This window comes from Thamnophis elegans, chromosome 8, assembly GCF_009769535.1.
Source record: "Thamnophis elegans isolate rThaEle1 chromosome 8, rThaEle1.pri, whole genome shotgun sequence".
NCBI classification, from domain to species: Eukaryota; Metazoa; Chordata; class Lepidosauria; order Squamata; family Colubridae; genus Thamnophis; species Thamnophis elegans.
Window position 1 is genome coordinate 77,378,142 of NC_045548.1, and position 13,972 is coordinate 77,392,113.

Sequence of the window (13,972 nt, forward strand, 5' to 3'; positions counted from 1 at the left end):
TTGGATTCTGGAAATAGTTCTCTTTTCTTGTCAATAAATTCATGTCAAATCTCAGAGTTCAGAGCAATCCGTGCCTAAAATAAACCAGCTTTTCAAACATTCCACGGGCAATGTAGGAATAACCATGCCAACGGGGTGTGTATATATAGGTGGCTGCAATTTCAGAAGGTCTATTTGAGCACATGATCTTCAGAAGGCTTTGGTGGCCTTCAAGCATCAGGGGTGAGAAATGTGATTCATCCTCAGCCCACCCAGCCAGGAATCATCCCAAAAGGACCTGATAACGGACCTTGTCACGGAACCCTTTACAGAGGTTCGGCTATTTCTGATTCAACAAGAACAGCAAGGACTGTGAGGATCAGGCATCCCAATGTGTTTTCCTTTGCGCATGAATATGGAACCATGTGAACGCATACGGGCTTGGAGTATGTGGCTTTCTCACGCCACAGAGAAGCAGTGTGAAGCCATTGGGTCGCATGGTAGCCAATCAAATCTCTGAAGAATGGAATGGCAGACTCTCGGGATCCTTTAGGGTTGGGTTAAGGGGAAGGAAAGGAAGGAAAGGAAGCAAGGAAGGAGATTAGTGGATGGGTGGGAGGATGGATGAAATGATGGATGGGTGGAAGGATAGATAGATAGATAGATAGATAGATAGATAGATAGATAGATAGATAGATAGATAGATAGATAGATAGATAGATAGATAGATAAAGAGGAAGGGAAGGAGGGAGGGAGGAAGGAAGGAGATGCAATACAACCTCCTCTTTCCTCCTCCTCCTCTCCCTCCTCTCTCTCACCTCCTCCTCATCTCCCTCCCTCTCCATCCTCCTCCTTCCTCTCCCTCTGCCTCCCCCTCCTCCTCCTCTCCCTCTACACCTGCTCCCTCTCCCTGCTCCTCCTTCCTCCTCCTCTACCTCTATCCCTCTCCCTCCTCCCTCCTTCTCTATCTCTCTTACTCTTCCCTCCTGCTCCTTCCCTCCCTCTCTTCCTCCCTCCTCCTCCTGCTCCTCTCCCCACAACAACAATTAATGAAAGAGCCCTGGGGTACAACTCTGAAATATCACATTATATACTGACACAACACACAGCTGACCCATCACAAAAAAATTTCACTTGATGCAACCCACACCTGACCTCCACCAGACCTGACCTGACCTGATCTGACCTCCCCATCACAAGACCTACTGACCACACCAAGCCCTTATAACAATGACATCCCTTAAACTCTGCTGGTTGCCACCTAGCCAGGTAATGAAACATTCAGAAAACAACTCACAAGCCTGGGAAATAAACCTCCACTCTCACCTCCTTCTTTGACATGTACTTTCAAACAGTTACGTGTTTCCCCAACACCTATAATGGAAATAACTCATAACTTTATAACTTTTTAATGAAAACAACTTTAAACGGATTCCATTCCTTGCCACCACCTGAGACCCAACGGAAGCAACAGACTTTTTTTTTTCCTTGACCAAACATACAATAATATTCATGCAAACGCACCCACTCCCTTCCCCGAACCCCCATGGTTACCTTGTGCCGGAAAAGAAGAATTAATTGGTTTCGACTTTTGTTCTCCTCAATCCGGCTCTTCTTGATCTGCTGTGATTCTTTCACAAACTGCAATACAAAAGGAGATACAATTAGTTTAGAGTAGAGTGCTTTTAAAGACAGAGCGTCTCTCTCCCCCCCCTCTCTCTCTCTCTGTGTGTGTGTGTGTGTGTGTGTGTGTGTGTGTATTTTTTTTAATTGAGCACACATTAAAGCCTTGGTCACAGTATAACCACTGTAATCAGTATAGCTACCATGCTTATTTACAATTCAGTATTTACAAATATAAAGATATCGTATTTCCAACTATGTCACTTTGTTCTTGTCTTATAAATTTTCGCTGTTATGATTTCATACATCGTTCTAATCCAGTGTTTCTCAACCTTGGCTACTTGAAGATGTCTGGATTTCAACTCGTCCAGAACGCAGCCGCGCGAGCGATCGTGGGTGCACCTCGGTACACCCACGTTACACCTATCCTCCGCGAGCTGCACTGGTCACCGATCAGTCTCCGGATACGCTTCAAGGTGCTAGTCGTAACTTATAAAGCCCTTCATGGTATTGGATCTGGGTACTTGAGAGACCGCCTGCTGCCAATTACCTCCCATAGACCCATTAGATCTCACAGGGTTGGCCTCCTCCGGGTCCCGTCTACCAGCCAATGCCACCTGGCTATTACCCGGGGTAGGGCCTTCTCTGTGGCAGCTCCGGCCCTCTGGAACGAACTCCTCGCAGGGATTCTGACCCTAACCTCTCTCCAGGCCTTCCGAAAAGCCGTCAAAACCTGGCTTTGCCGGCAGGCCTGGGGGTGATGAGTTCCCCTCCCCTCTCGACATGTATGGTTGTGCGACTGTTGTCTACTTTTATTATTTGTATTTTGTCTTTTTATGTTCCCCCTTGAATTGTTCGCCGCCCTGAGTCCTCCCGGAGAAGGGTGGCATACCAATAATAAAATACAAATACAAACTCCCAGAATTCTGGGAGTGGACTTCAAAGGATCTGCATCTTATCCAAATTGGATAGAGGGAGGGCGTTTTTGTTTTTTGTTTTTTTTTAACTTTTTTGCAGGACAAAATTATTTCCGTTTTACCCCAAAGCAAAAGCTCTCTTTCGTGTTCCCTCCTTTCCAAACTTTGCCCACATTTGGAGAGTAAATATGTTAATCAGCTAAGCAAACGCCGGCATCCAGGCCTCGGTAAAGAGAAGGCACGATGCCAAGCCCAGTGAATAAATAAGAAGAAAGGGAAGCTTTCATGGAAGAATTAGCTCCTTAAGCCAATCAAGATTTGCAGCCACAACTATTGTTAACTTTGCAAACACGGGGAAGCGTCTCGTGAAGGATGCAAAAGTTTCCTCGCAGTCGAAAACACAAAAGCAATGTTAAAGGTAAAGGTTCCCCTTGCACTTATGCGCTCATCATTCCCGACTCTAGGGGGCGGTGTTCATCTCCCTTTCAAAGCCAAAGAGCCAGCGCTGTCCGAAGACGTCTCCGTGATCATGTGGCCGGCATGACTAAACGCCGAAGGTGCACGGAACGCTGTTCCCTTCCCACCAAAGGTGGTTCCTATTTTTCTACTTGCATCATTGGAGTAGTGCAAATGGATATACCCATTTACCCTACTACTTAAGGTAAACCTCCAAGTGGCCTCAACGACCCTCTAAAATAATGCAAATGACCAGCTTTCTCTGCAAGGAGTAAAAATCCTTCCCCACCATCCAGTCAGAGCTGAAAAAGCTTCTTGGATGAGAAGTGAAACATCTTCAAGAAAAAACCTGACACAGCGCATGACTTGAGGACACAGATAAGCCTCCAAGTGGCCTCAACGACCCTCTAAAAGGATGCAAATGACCAGCTGTCTGCAAGGAGTATCAATCCTTCCATTCCCCACCATCCAGTCAGAGCTGAAGAAGATTCTTGGATGAAAAGTGAAACGTCTTCAGAGAAAAACCAGAAAGTCTGTTGTGAAGAGATGCCGGGATATAATCTCCTCCCAACCTAAATCCAAGCATCAGTGATCTTTGCCCAGTAATTGGAAAAAAAACTGGTACATTCAAGCTATGTCCTAATTGCCTTTTGCCCAAAGGTATCCTGACCTCGGAGTGTTATTTACAGATTTAATATGCATTGAGGCTGCAACGGCCTCTCTTAAATGAGCATGTCACCATAAAGATGGAATTTAATGTCATTAGCTGGGACAGAAAACGGGTATCGTTGTGTGGGGTGCCTGAAACTGTGCTTGAAATGGTTCTCATTTAACCTTCTCAGATACCAAAGGTCCTTTTTCACGAATTATTCCAAAGCAGAAGGAAGTAACAAGAGTTGGAAGGGACCTTGGAGGTCTTCCAGTCCAACCCCCTGCTCAAGCAGGAGACCCATTACCATTTCAGACAAATGGTTGTCCAATCTCTTCTTCAAAACCTCCAGGGATGGAGCACCCACAACTTTTGGAGGCAAATTGTTCCACTGATCAACTGTCCTCACTGTTGGGAAATTTCTCCGTAGTTCCAAGTTGCTTCTCTCCTTGATTAGTTTCCACCCATTGCTTCTTGTCCTGCCCAAACATGCTTTGGAGAAAAACTTGACTCCCTCTTCTTTGTGGCTATCCAACATCTTCTTAAAGACTTCCGGTGTTGGAGCATTCACAACTTCTGGAGGCAACTTCTGTTCCACTGATTAATTGTTCTAACTCAGGAAATTTATCTTCAGTTCTAAGTTGCTTCTCTCCTTGATTAGTTTCCACCCATTGCTTCTTGTTCTATCCTCAGGTACCTTGGAGAATAGTTTGACTCCCTCTTCTTTGTGGCAACCCCTGAGATATTGGAAGACTGCTATCATGTCTCCCCTAGTCCTTCTTTCTATTAAACTAGACATACCCAGTTCCTGCAACCGTTCTTCATGTTTTAGCCTCCAGTCCCTAATCCTCTTTGTTGCTCTTCTCTGCCCTCTTCCCATCTTTTCTACATGATTAAAAGTTAGGCAGGATAGAAAGAAAATGTATTTTAATAGAAGGATAGAAGGATGACATGATTAAAAGTTAGAAAAAGAGATAAGAAATAAGAGAAAGGGGGAATATCAGTGTATACGCTTTTACATAATACAATAAAGGCAACAGCAAGAGAAAACATGGAATAATTAAATAATGAGAGACGATAATTTAATATAAGTGTGTATTACTATTAGAAATATATGTTGGTTGAATGTAATAATTATGATTAATTCTACTAGTTCTATTTGTATTAGAATGTATGATACTCAGGTGCCACACTGTTCACGCATTGATACATACATATAAAATAAAATAAACTTAAATTCAGGACGCTCGTTCCTCAACTTAAAGCCAAGGGTCGAGGAGTGAAACGCTGACAAAATATCTTCAGCTTCTCTGGATCAAATGTCAGCCAGATGAGTGAAAGAGGCAGGAAGAATTACAGGGCTGTCACGGATGATGATGTGTTGGGATTAGACCCCCCTGATTGCATGGGGACTGTGTATCTGCTCATCTCCCATCCTTCTCTTGTACAGCTGCAGCTTGTTCGGTGCAATTTGACAGCCCCAAACATCTGGCCTTGACCTTGAACTGGATCTTACTCCCCCAGGGACACATGCTTTGAATGTTCTCCAGAACCAGCATGTTTATCTCTGCTGCGAAAGGACCGATCTTCCCACCAACCATTTCATCCCTTGCTCCCAGCTATTATCTCAGGCCATATACTTTTTTTGAACACAAGAAATAGTGGAAATACTATATTTATTAATTAATTGGACTTATATACCGCTTCATAGGGCTTTCAGCCCTCTCTAAGTGGTTTACAGAGTCAGCATATCGCCCCCACAGTCTGGGTCCTCATTTCACCCACCTCGGAAGGATGGAAGGCTGAGTCAACCTTGAGCCAGTGAGATTTGAACCGCTGAACTGCAGATCACAGTCAGCTAAAGTGGCCTGCAATACTGCACCCTAACCACTGCGCCACCTCGGCTCCTTAACTATACACATTGGGGGAAACCCCACTTGTCTGTTACTGTGAGTAAGATGCTACCTTCGTATTGTCCCCCTAACAAATGGATGTACCTCAAGGACAACCTGGGGTTAATCTCCAGGGCAATTTGTGTGTGTCCCCCCCCCCCAATGATCCTTCAGGTGTTCCCCAGGTCTCCCCAACACTGCTGAACATCTAATGTGGGGCAGGCTTAGCATGGAGCTCAGAGCCGTACGAGAAGTTATTCTAAAAAGCACTGAATGGGAACCGGATTTTTTTAAAAAATAAGTAATTTGGAAACTTAATGAAACTTAATTATGATTAATATGATTACTCTCCAGTCATGTATTTAATCATTGCCTCCTTGTGATCATCATTAATTTTGAAATTATAATTTGGTGGTGAAGTTTGCAGAGCTCTGTGTCTCGGCTCTCAGGATTATATGTGACCCCAAACAATTTGGGAGGGAGGGAGGGAGAAGGATGGAAGGAGGGATGGAAGGAAGGAGATGGGAATGGGAGGGGAGGGGATAAAGGAAGGAAGGAAGGAAGGAAGGAAGGAAGGAAGGAAGGAAGGAAGGAAGGAAGGAAGGAAGGAAGGAAGGAAGGAACTTATGCAGGCAAGTTGTTCCACTGATTGATTGTTCTCACTGTCAGGAAATTCCTCCTTAGTTCTAGGTTGCTTCTCTCCTTGATTAGTTTCCACCCATTGCTTCTTGTCCTGTCCTCAGGTGCTTTGGAGAATAGCTTGACTCCCTCTTCTTTGGGGGAGCCCCTGAGATATTGGAAGACTGCTATCCTGTCTCCCTTGGTCCTTCTTTTCATTAAACTAGACATACCCAGTTCCTGCAACCGTTCTTCATATGTTTTAGCCTCTATTCCCCCATTTTGTTGCTCTTCTCTGCACTTTTCCCAGAGTCTCAACATCCATCCATCTATCTATCTATCTATCTATCTATCATCTATCTATCTATCTATCTATCTATCTATCTATCTATCTATCTATCTATCATCTATCTATCTATCTATCTATCTATCTATCTATCTATCTATCTATCATCTATCTATCTATCTATCTATCTATCTATCTATCTATCTATCTATCTATCTATCTATCTATCATCTATCTATCTATCTATCTATCTATCTATCATCTATCTATCATCTATCTATCTATCTATCTATCTATCTATCTATCTATCTATCTATCTATCATCTATCTATCTATCTATCTATCTATCTATCTATCTATCTATCTATTTTTGATGGCCAAAATTGAATAAAATATTCTGTGGTCTTATTAAGGCATTATAAAGTGGTATTAACCTTCACACAATTTTTATCCGTCTGTTAATGTAGCTTAGGATTGCATTGGCCTTTTTGGTAGCTGCACCACATTGCTGGCTCATATTTAAGTGGCTGGGCATTAGGATTCCAAGATCTCTATTGAGCCAGATTTAGGAAGTTCTTGACCTACAACATTTGACTTTGTCCTTGACTTATGACTGGAGGCTAAAACATATGAAGAACAGCTGCAGGAACTGGGTATGTCTAGTTTAATGCAAAGAAGGACCAGGGGAGACATGATAGCAGTCTTCCAATATCTCAGGGGTTGCCACAAAGAAGAGGGAGTCAAGCTATTCTCCAAGGCACCTGAGGGTAGAACAAGAAGCAATGGGTGGAAACTAATCAAGGAGAGAAGCAACTTAGAACTGAGGAGAAATTTCCCGACAGTGAGAACAATTAATCAGTGGAACAGAAATTGCCTCCAGAAGTTGTGGATGCTCCCACACCGGAAGTCTTTAAGAAGATGTTGGACAGTCATTTGTCTGGAATATTATAGGACAGTGATGGCAAATCTTTCCGGCACTGAGTGCCCAAACCAGAACATGCGTACATGCACCAGAGCACCCGAAATCCGAAGGCCAGCTGGCCCGTGCACAGATGCCTGTTTTTGGGGCATTTTGAGGCTGTTTTTAGGCCATTTTCAGGCCAATTTTAGGGAGTTTTCAGGCCAGTTTCAGCCCAAAAAGTGGCTTGAAATGGCCCCCAAAATAATCGTTTTTTTGCCATTTTGGGGGCATTTTTCAAGCCGTTTTCCTCCACTCTGGTGCCCGCAAAGACCATGTGCTTGTCACTCCATCTGCACGCCAAAAACCAGAAGAGCAGCTGGCAATAGCACGCATGCCCACAGAGAGAGCTGTGTGTGCCACCTCTCATGCGTGCCATTGGTTCTCCATGTGACGGCTGTAGAGTTCCCTGCCTAAGCACGGGGTTGGACTAGAAGACCTCCAGGGTCCCTTCCAACTCTGTTATTCTATTCCATTCTAGCAATTGCTAAGTGTAAAAAAAAACCTTACTTTTCTCACCACCGAATTTATTTTATTTTTTTTCAGATGGGGCTCAGAGTTCAATTTTCGCGAGATCCTTTTTCTCAAGGACCCTCAAAGGGTAATTTTTTCTATTTTTTTTTTCCTTTTCTAGGATTGGGTGAAGGAACAAGAGGGATCCCTGATCCAGAGACAGCTCTTCGGCTCTGCCCTGTAGAAATATTTGGCTTCGATCCCAAACAGACGTTTGCAAAAAAAATTATATGTGAGTCATACTGTTGTTATAGAAACTTCATCATCATCCCCGCATCAGATCTTAAAACCCTCAGCGTTGTTCGCATAATAACAAGCATCCTTTCGTTGTTGTGCTGGGTTATTATTATTATTATTTTTTTTTAAAGGAGGGATATATAATGAGATAAAAATTGATTGGCTTAATCTTGCAGAAATGCCCACGCTTCCTTTTTTATGACGACGCTTTGAAAGAACCGGGGGTTGTTGTTTTTTAAATAAAAAATAAAAATGAGGGGAAAGAAAGAGAGAAATTGAGGAGGAAAAAGCAACTTTGTAAAAAAAACCACAATAAATCAATAGATAATCCAAAGAAACAGCTGTTTCCCCATCCGAATCCTGCCGTTCCCTTTTCAAACCGTCCTATTTTAAGCCGTCGGGAAGAAAATAAAATAAAACGTGCAATGTGAGAAACATTTTCTACATTTAACGGATGCTCAGCGGTGCGGAGCCAGAATATGATTAGGTAAATAATCCTCTTTCTGCTTTAATAGACCACCTGAAAATGCAAACGGAACCCCTGGAATTTGAAAGAGGGAGGGGAGAAGCTCAACCATCCCATTAACAGAAGAAGAAAAATGCATTTCCTTTTCGAACAAAACTGGACTTTATTAAGACTCGACTGGAGGTGGAATCGTTCTTCCCATCTTTTAGCCTCCAGCCCCCCAATCATCTTTGAGGCTCTTCTCTGAACTCTTTCCAGAGTCTCAACGTCTTTCTTTATTTCTTATATCGTGGTGATTGAAACTGGGCCCAGTATACTAAGTGTGGTCTTATCAAGGCTTTATAAATTAACTTCAACGCTTCGTGCGATCTTGATTTAGTGTCGGCGTAATGTCAGCTCCAGAAGATCTTCTGCCTTGGGTCTTCAGGCCTTCCACATTTAATGGGAAACAAGGAGGGGGGATTCTATAGAGTGTGGGTGATATATAAACGTCAAAATAACATTCTTTTCTCAGAGGGTCAAGGACACCTTGCCCTGCAGCCGCGCTGGTGTGATTGGGAGGCATCCCCAGTTTTGGACTGTTCAGGGATCCAAATAGCATCCAAAATAAAATAAGAATCTGAGGCAAGAGGTTCCTCAAAATTTCCAATTTATCATCAAGGAGAGAAGCAACCTGCAATCAAGGAGAAACTTCCTAACAGCAAGGACAATTAACCAGGGGAACAGCTTGTCACTGGAAATTGTGGGGGCTCCATCACTGGAGGTTTTTAAGGAGACTGGACATCTTCTTGTCTGCAATGTCTCAATACTTGAGCAGAGAGTTGGACTAGAAGACCTTCATGGACTTTTCCAACTCTTGTTATTCTGTTCTTCGGTTCCCAGGAAGCTGATGGTAGATGGCTTAGGGCACCAGAAGGTGGCAGAGAAGGACCTGGAGATGGTTTCCAAAGCGACTTTGGAAAACCTCTCCTCTCTCTCTCTCTCTCCACTGAGCAAGACAACACAACACTCCATGGGATCAGAGAAGGAGGCAGCTGGGGAGGAGATCCGCGAGAAGTGACCTAGATCTCCTGGTAATTAAGCTCCCTCTTCATTAATCCCTTCCTCACTTGACTTCACAATTGTGTAGGCTGCTCCAATGAGTCACCACTCCACAAACACACACTGCTGTCAAGGAAAATGGGTCCTCCGGGAACACCTGCTCTGCCACCCACTCCGGCTCTGATTAAAGGGGTGAAATCACCACTTGTGACTTCAAGGCAGAGGAGATCCCCCCTCCCACATTATAGAAACGTGTTACGTGTGGTGGTTGGGGGGGGGAGAGTTCCCACGAGGAGGAGATGGAGGCCTAGCTTCTTGAGTAGAAGTGCATTCACACGTGCACCAGAGATGGGCATGTGCGACCACCCGAAGAGAGTCTTTGTAGCTCAGGGGTGGAACTATGGGCTACTTAGAGATCTCTGAGCTTGGCTGTTTTCTTGATGACGTTTCGTGACCCAACTAGGGAACATCACCAGTGGTATAAAGGAGTGGGACTTGTGGAGAGGAGGAGGAGGAGGTGGAAGAGGAGGAAGAGGAAGTAGTAGTAGGAAGAGTAGTAGGTGAAGAGAAGCAGGAGGAGAGGAAGGAGGAGGAGGAGGAGGAGGAGGAGGAGGAGGAGAAGAAGAAGAAGAAGAAGAAGAAGAAGAAGAAGAAGAAGAAGAAGAAGAAGAAGAAGAAGAAGAAGAAGAAATAATAGGAGTAGGAGTAGTAGTGGAAAAGGAGGAGGAGGAGAGGAAGAAGAGGAGGAGGAAGAGGAGGAGGAGAAGGAGGAGGAGGAGAAGATAGAGGAGGAGGAGAAGATACAGGAGGAGGAGGATGAGATGGGGGAGGAGGAGAAGTAGTAGAAGAAGAAATAGTAGTAGTAGTAGTGGATAAGGAGGAGGAGAAGAGGAAGAAGAAGAGGAGGAGGAGAAGAAGGAGGAAGAGGAGAAGGAGGAGGAGGAGATGGAGGAGGAGGAGGAGGAAGTAGTAGTAGGAAGAGATGGAGGTGAAGCAGGAGGAGAGGAAGGAGGAGGAGGAGAGGAAGAAGAAGAAGAAAAATAGTAGTAGTAGTAGTAGTAGTAGTAGTAGTAGTAGTAGTAGTAGTGGAGAAGGAGGAGATAGAGGAGGAGGAGGAGGAGGAGGAGGAGATAGAGGAGGAGGAGGAGGAGGAGGAGGAGGAGGAGGAGGAGGAGGAGGACGACGACGACTGTGGGGTCCTTGGTGCCTTCTGAGCTTGGTTGTTTTCTCGCAGACTGTAGCAAGAACGGTCGTCAAACAGGGGCAAAACCACTGTCTCCCTTAGCAACAGAAATCTGGTGCTCAACTTTGGTCGTAAGTCAAGGACTGCCTATATGAAGCCAAGACCATTAGGAAGGGGGGGGTCATCAAATCCCACAGGCCCAGGGGCCCAGGACGTTAGCGCTCATAATATGAACTCAACGCTGTCGCGCCGTTTCAAATATTGTCCTCATCTCTTATTCATCTCGCCGCCCAGCGGTGCAGCCTCCGTCCACGGGAGAGCGAGAATTCGGTGATGGATTCCTCCACTAAACCAAGAAATATATATATTGGCTAAATATTTAAAGGAAAACAAGGAAACCTGAAACGAGGCGAGGACTTGCTTGGCTCGATCTGTTATTCTTTGGCATGCATGTGGTGTTTTGTTGTTTTTATCCTGTTTTCCGAACATGGTTGAGGGCTTGAATTAATGAAGAGGCCGAACGCTGTTGGGTGTTTAAAAAAATATATAATAATAATACAGGAATGCCGAGCACAATTTAAAGGAAAAGGGGAAGCTCACCAGCGCAGCTATAACTGCGGGCAAATTCCATCTATTGTACGTTCCGAAAAAGTTCAAATTATTCCAAATATAGGAGCGAATATTTATTATTTTAGTCTGACAAAAGGACAAGAAGTGATCAAAATAACGAACAAGGGAAGCTGCAGGCAACCTTCCAGGTTTCTCCATCACAATTGGTACACAAAATGGACAGGGACATTAAGAATCCTCTTGCCTGTGTATCAGGTGGTCCTTGACTTACGATTGTTCATTTAGTGACCATCTGATAGAATGGAATGGAATAGAATGTAGAATGTAGAGAATAGAGTAGAGTAGAGTAGAGTGGAGTGGAGTGGAGTGGAGTGGAGTAGAGTAGAATGTAGGGAATGGAATGGAATGGAATGGAATAGAATAGAATAGAATAGAATAGAATAGAATAGAATAGAATAGAATAGAATAGAATAGAATAGAATGTAGAATGTAGAATGTAGAGAATGGAATGGAATGGAATGGAATGGAATAGAATAGAATAGAATAGAATAGAATAGAATAGAATAGAATGTAGAATGTAGAATGTAGAATGTAGAGAATGGAATGGAATGGAATGGAATGGAATGGAATAGAATAGAATAGAATAGAATAGAATAGAATAGAATAGAATAGAATGTAGAATAGAATGTAGAATGTAGAATGTAGAATGTAGAGTAGAATGTAGAGAATGGAATGGAGTGGAGTGGAGTGGAGTGGAGTGGAGTGGAGTGGAGTGGAGTGGAGTGGAGTAGAGTAGAGTAGAGTAGAGTAGAGTAGAGTAGAATGTAGAATGTAGAATGTAGAATGTAGAATGTAGAGTAGAGTAGAATGTAGAGAATGGAATGGAATGGAATGGAATGGAATGGAATAGAATAGAATAGAATAGAATAGAATAGAATAGAATAGAATGTAGAATAGAATGTAGAATGTAGAATGTAGAGTAGAATGTAGAGAATGGAGTGGAGTGGAGTGGAGTGGAGTGGAGTGGAGTGGAGTGGAGTGGAGTAGAGTGGAGTAGAGTAGAGTAGAGTAGAGTAGACTAGAGTAGAATGTAGAATGTAGAATGTAGAATGTAGAATGTAGAATGTAGAATGTAGAATGTAGAATGTAGAGTAGAGTAGAATGTAGAGAATGGAATGGAATAAATAGAATAGAATAGAATAGAATAGAATAGAAAAATGGGATGGGATGGAAGAGAAGAGAAGAGACTTTAGACTGTAGACTGTAGACTGTAGACTGTAGACTGTAGACTAGAGTAGAGTAGAGTAGAGTAGAGTAGAGTAGAGTAGAGTAGAATGTAGTAGAATAGAGTGGAGTGGAGTGGAATAGAATGGAATAGAGTAGAATATAGAATGTAGAATGTAGTAGAATGGAATGGAATGTGGAATGGAACAGAACAGAACAGAACTTCTTTATTGGCCAAGTGTGATTGGACACACAAGGAATTTGTCTTTGGTGCAGATGCTCTCAGTGTACATAAGGAGAATAAAATAAAATACATTCATCAAGAATCATAAGATACAACACTTAGTGATAGTCATAGGTTACTAATAAGCAATCAAATAAAACAATATAAATTTTAAAGATACAAAAACATGGTTATACTCAGAAGCAGGCAGAGATAGGTACTATCTCTTGATGTTACAATGACGCTGAAAAAGGGGACTTAACAAATGGTGTTTTTCTTCATACTTAACTCTGTTGCTATATCCCTATGGTCACATGGTCGGAATTAGGATGCTTGGAAACTGATTCACGTTTATGACGGTCGCAGTGTCCTGGGGTCACGTGATCCCCTTTTGCGACCTTCTCGCGACCAAAGTCAATGAGGAAGACATATTTGTTTAACAATTGTGTGACTAAGTGAACCACTGCACTGCTTCACTGAACAACCGTGGCAAGTCATAAAACAGGGCAAAACCCATTGAACAACTGTCCCGCTTAGTGACAGAAATTTGGAGCTCAGTTGCGGTCGTACATAGCGAACCACCCATAGTATGGTGATAGAGAGGCCCTTTAAACCAATCCTTTGATGTCTAGGGAGATTCTCCGTCATCCAGGTCAGGATTGTCTCAAAGGTGATTTTGTTTTCAAGAGGCAAATGGACTTTCTGGTTTTTCTTTGAAGACGTTTTGCTTCTCCCCCAAGAAGCTTCTTCAGCTCTGACTGGATGATGAGGAAGTATTTATATGCCTTGCAGCCAATCTGGTCATTTGCACTCTTTCTCGGGATACCTTGAGGCCTCCTGGAGGTTTATCTGTATCCTCAGGGTCACCTGAGTGGTGCAAATGAGTGTGAAGCCTTCTTGGAACTGCTGAAAGGATCTGTGTTGTAAACAGGAGATAGATGATGCCGTATCCCTCCCCCTCTGTGGAGAGAGGGCTGTTCGGTTTGAACATAGATATCCTCTTTGACCCCTCTTCCAAACCAGAGGTCCTCTCTGTCCAGAATGTGGACTTTGCTGTCTTCAAAACAGCGCCCTGTTTTTTTTTAAAAAAATGCAAATCCTGATGGGTTTACAATACAATAGCAGAGTTGGAAGGGA

General features: G+C 43.4%; 1 protein-coding gene across 1 annotated transcript in view; it reads right to left on the bottom strand.

Annotated features, from left to right (window-relative positions):
• Window positions 1-13,972, bottom strand: part of TSNARE1 (t-SNARE domain containing 1) — a 243,636-nt gene that overhangs the window by 203,749 nt on the left and 25,915 nt on the right. The window contains exon 2 of the mRNA XM_032223182.1: window positions 1,534-1,620. The gene's annotated coding sequence lies outside the window, so the exon portion shown is untranslated. The remainder of the gene's footprint in view (window positions 1-1,533; window positions 1,621-13,972) is intronic.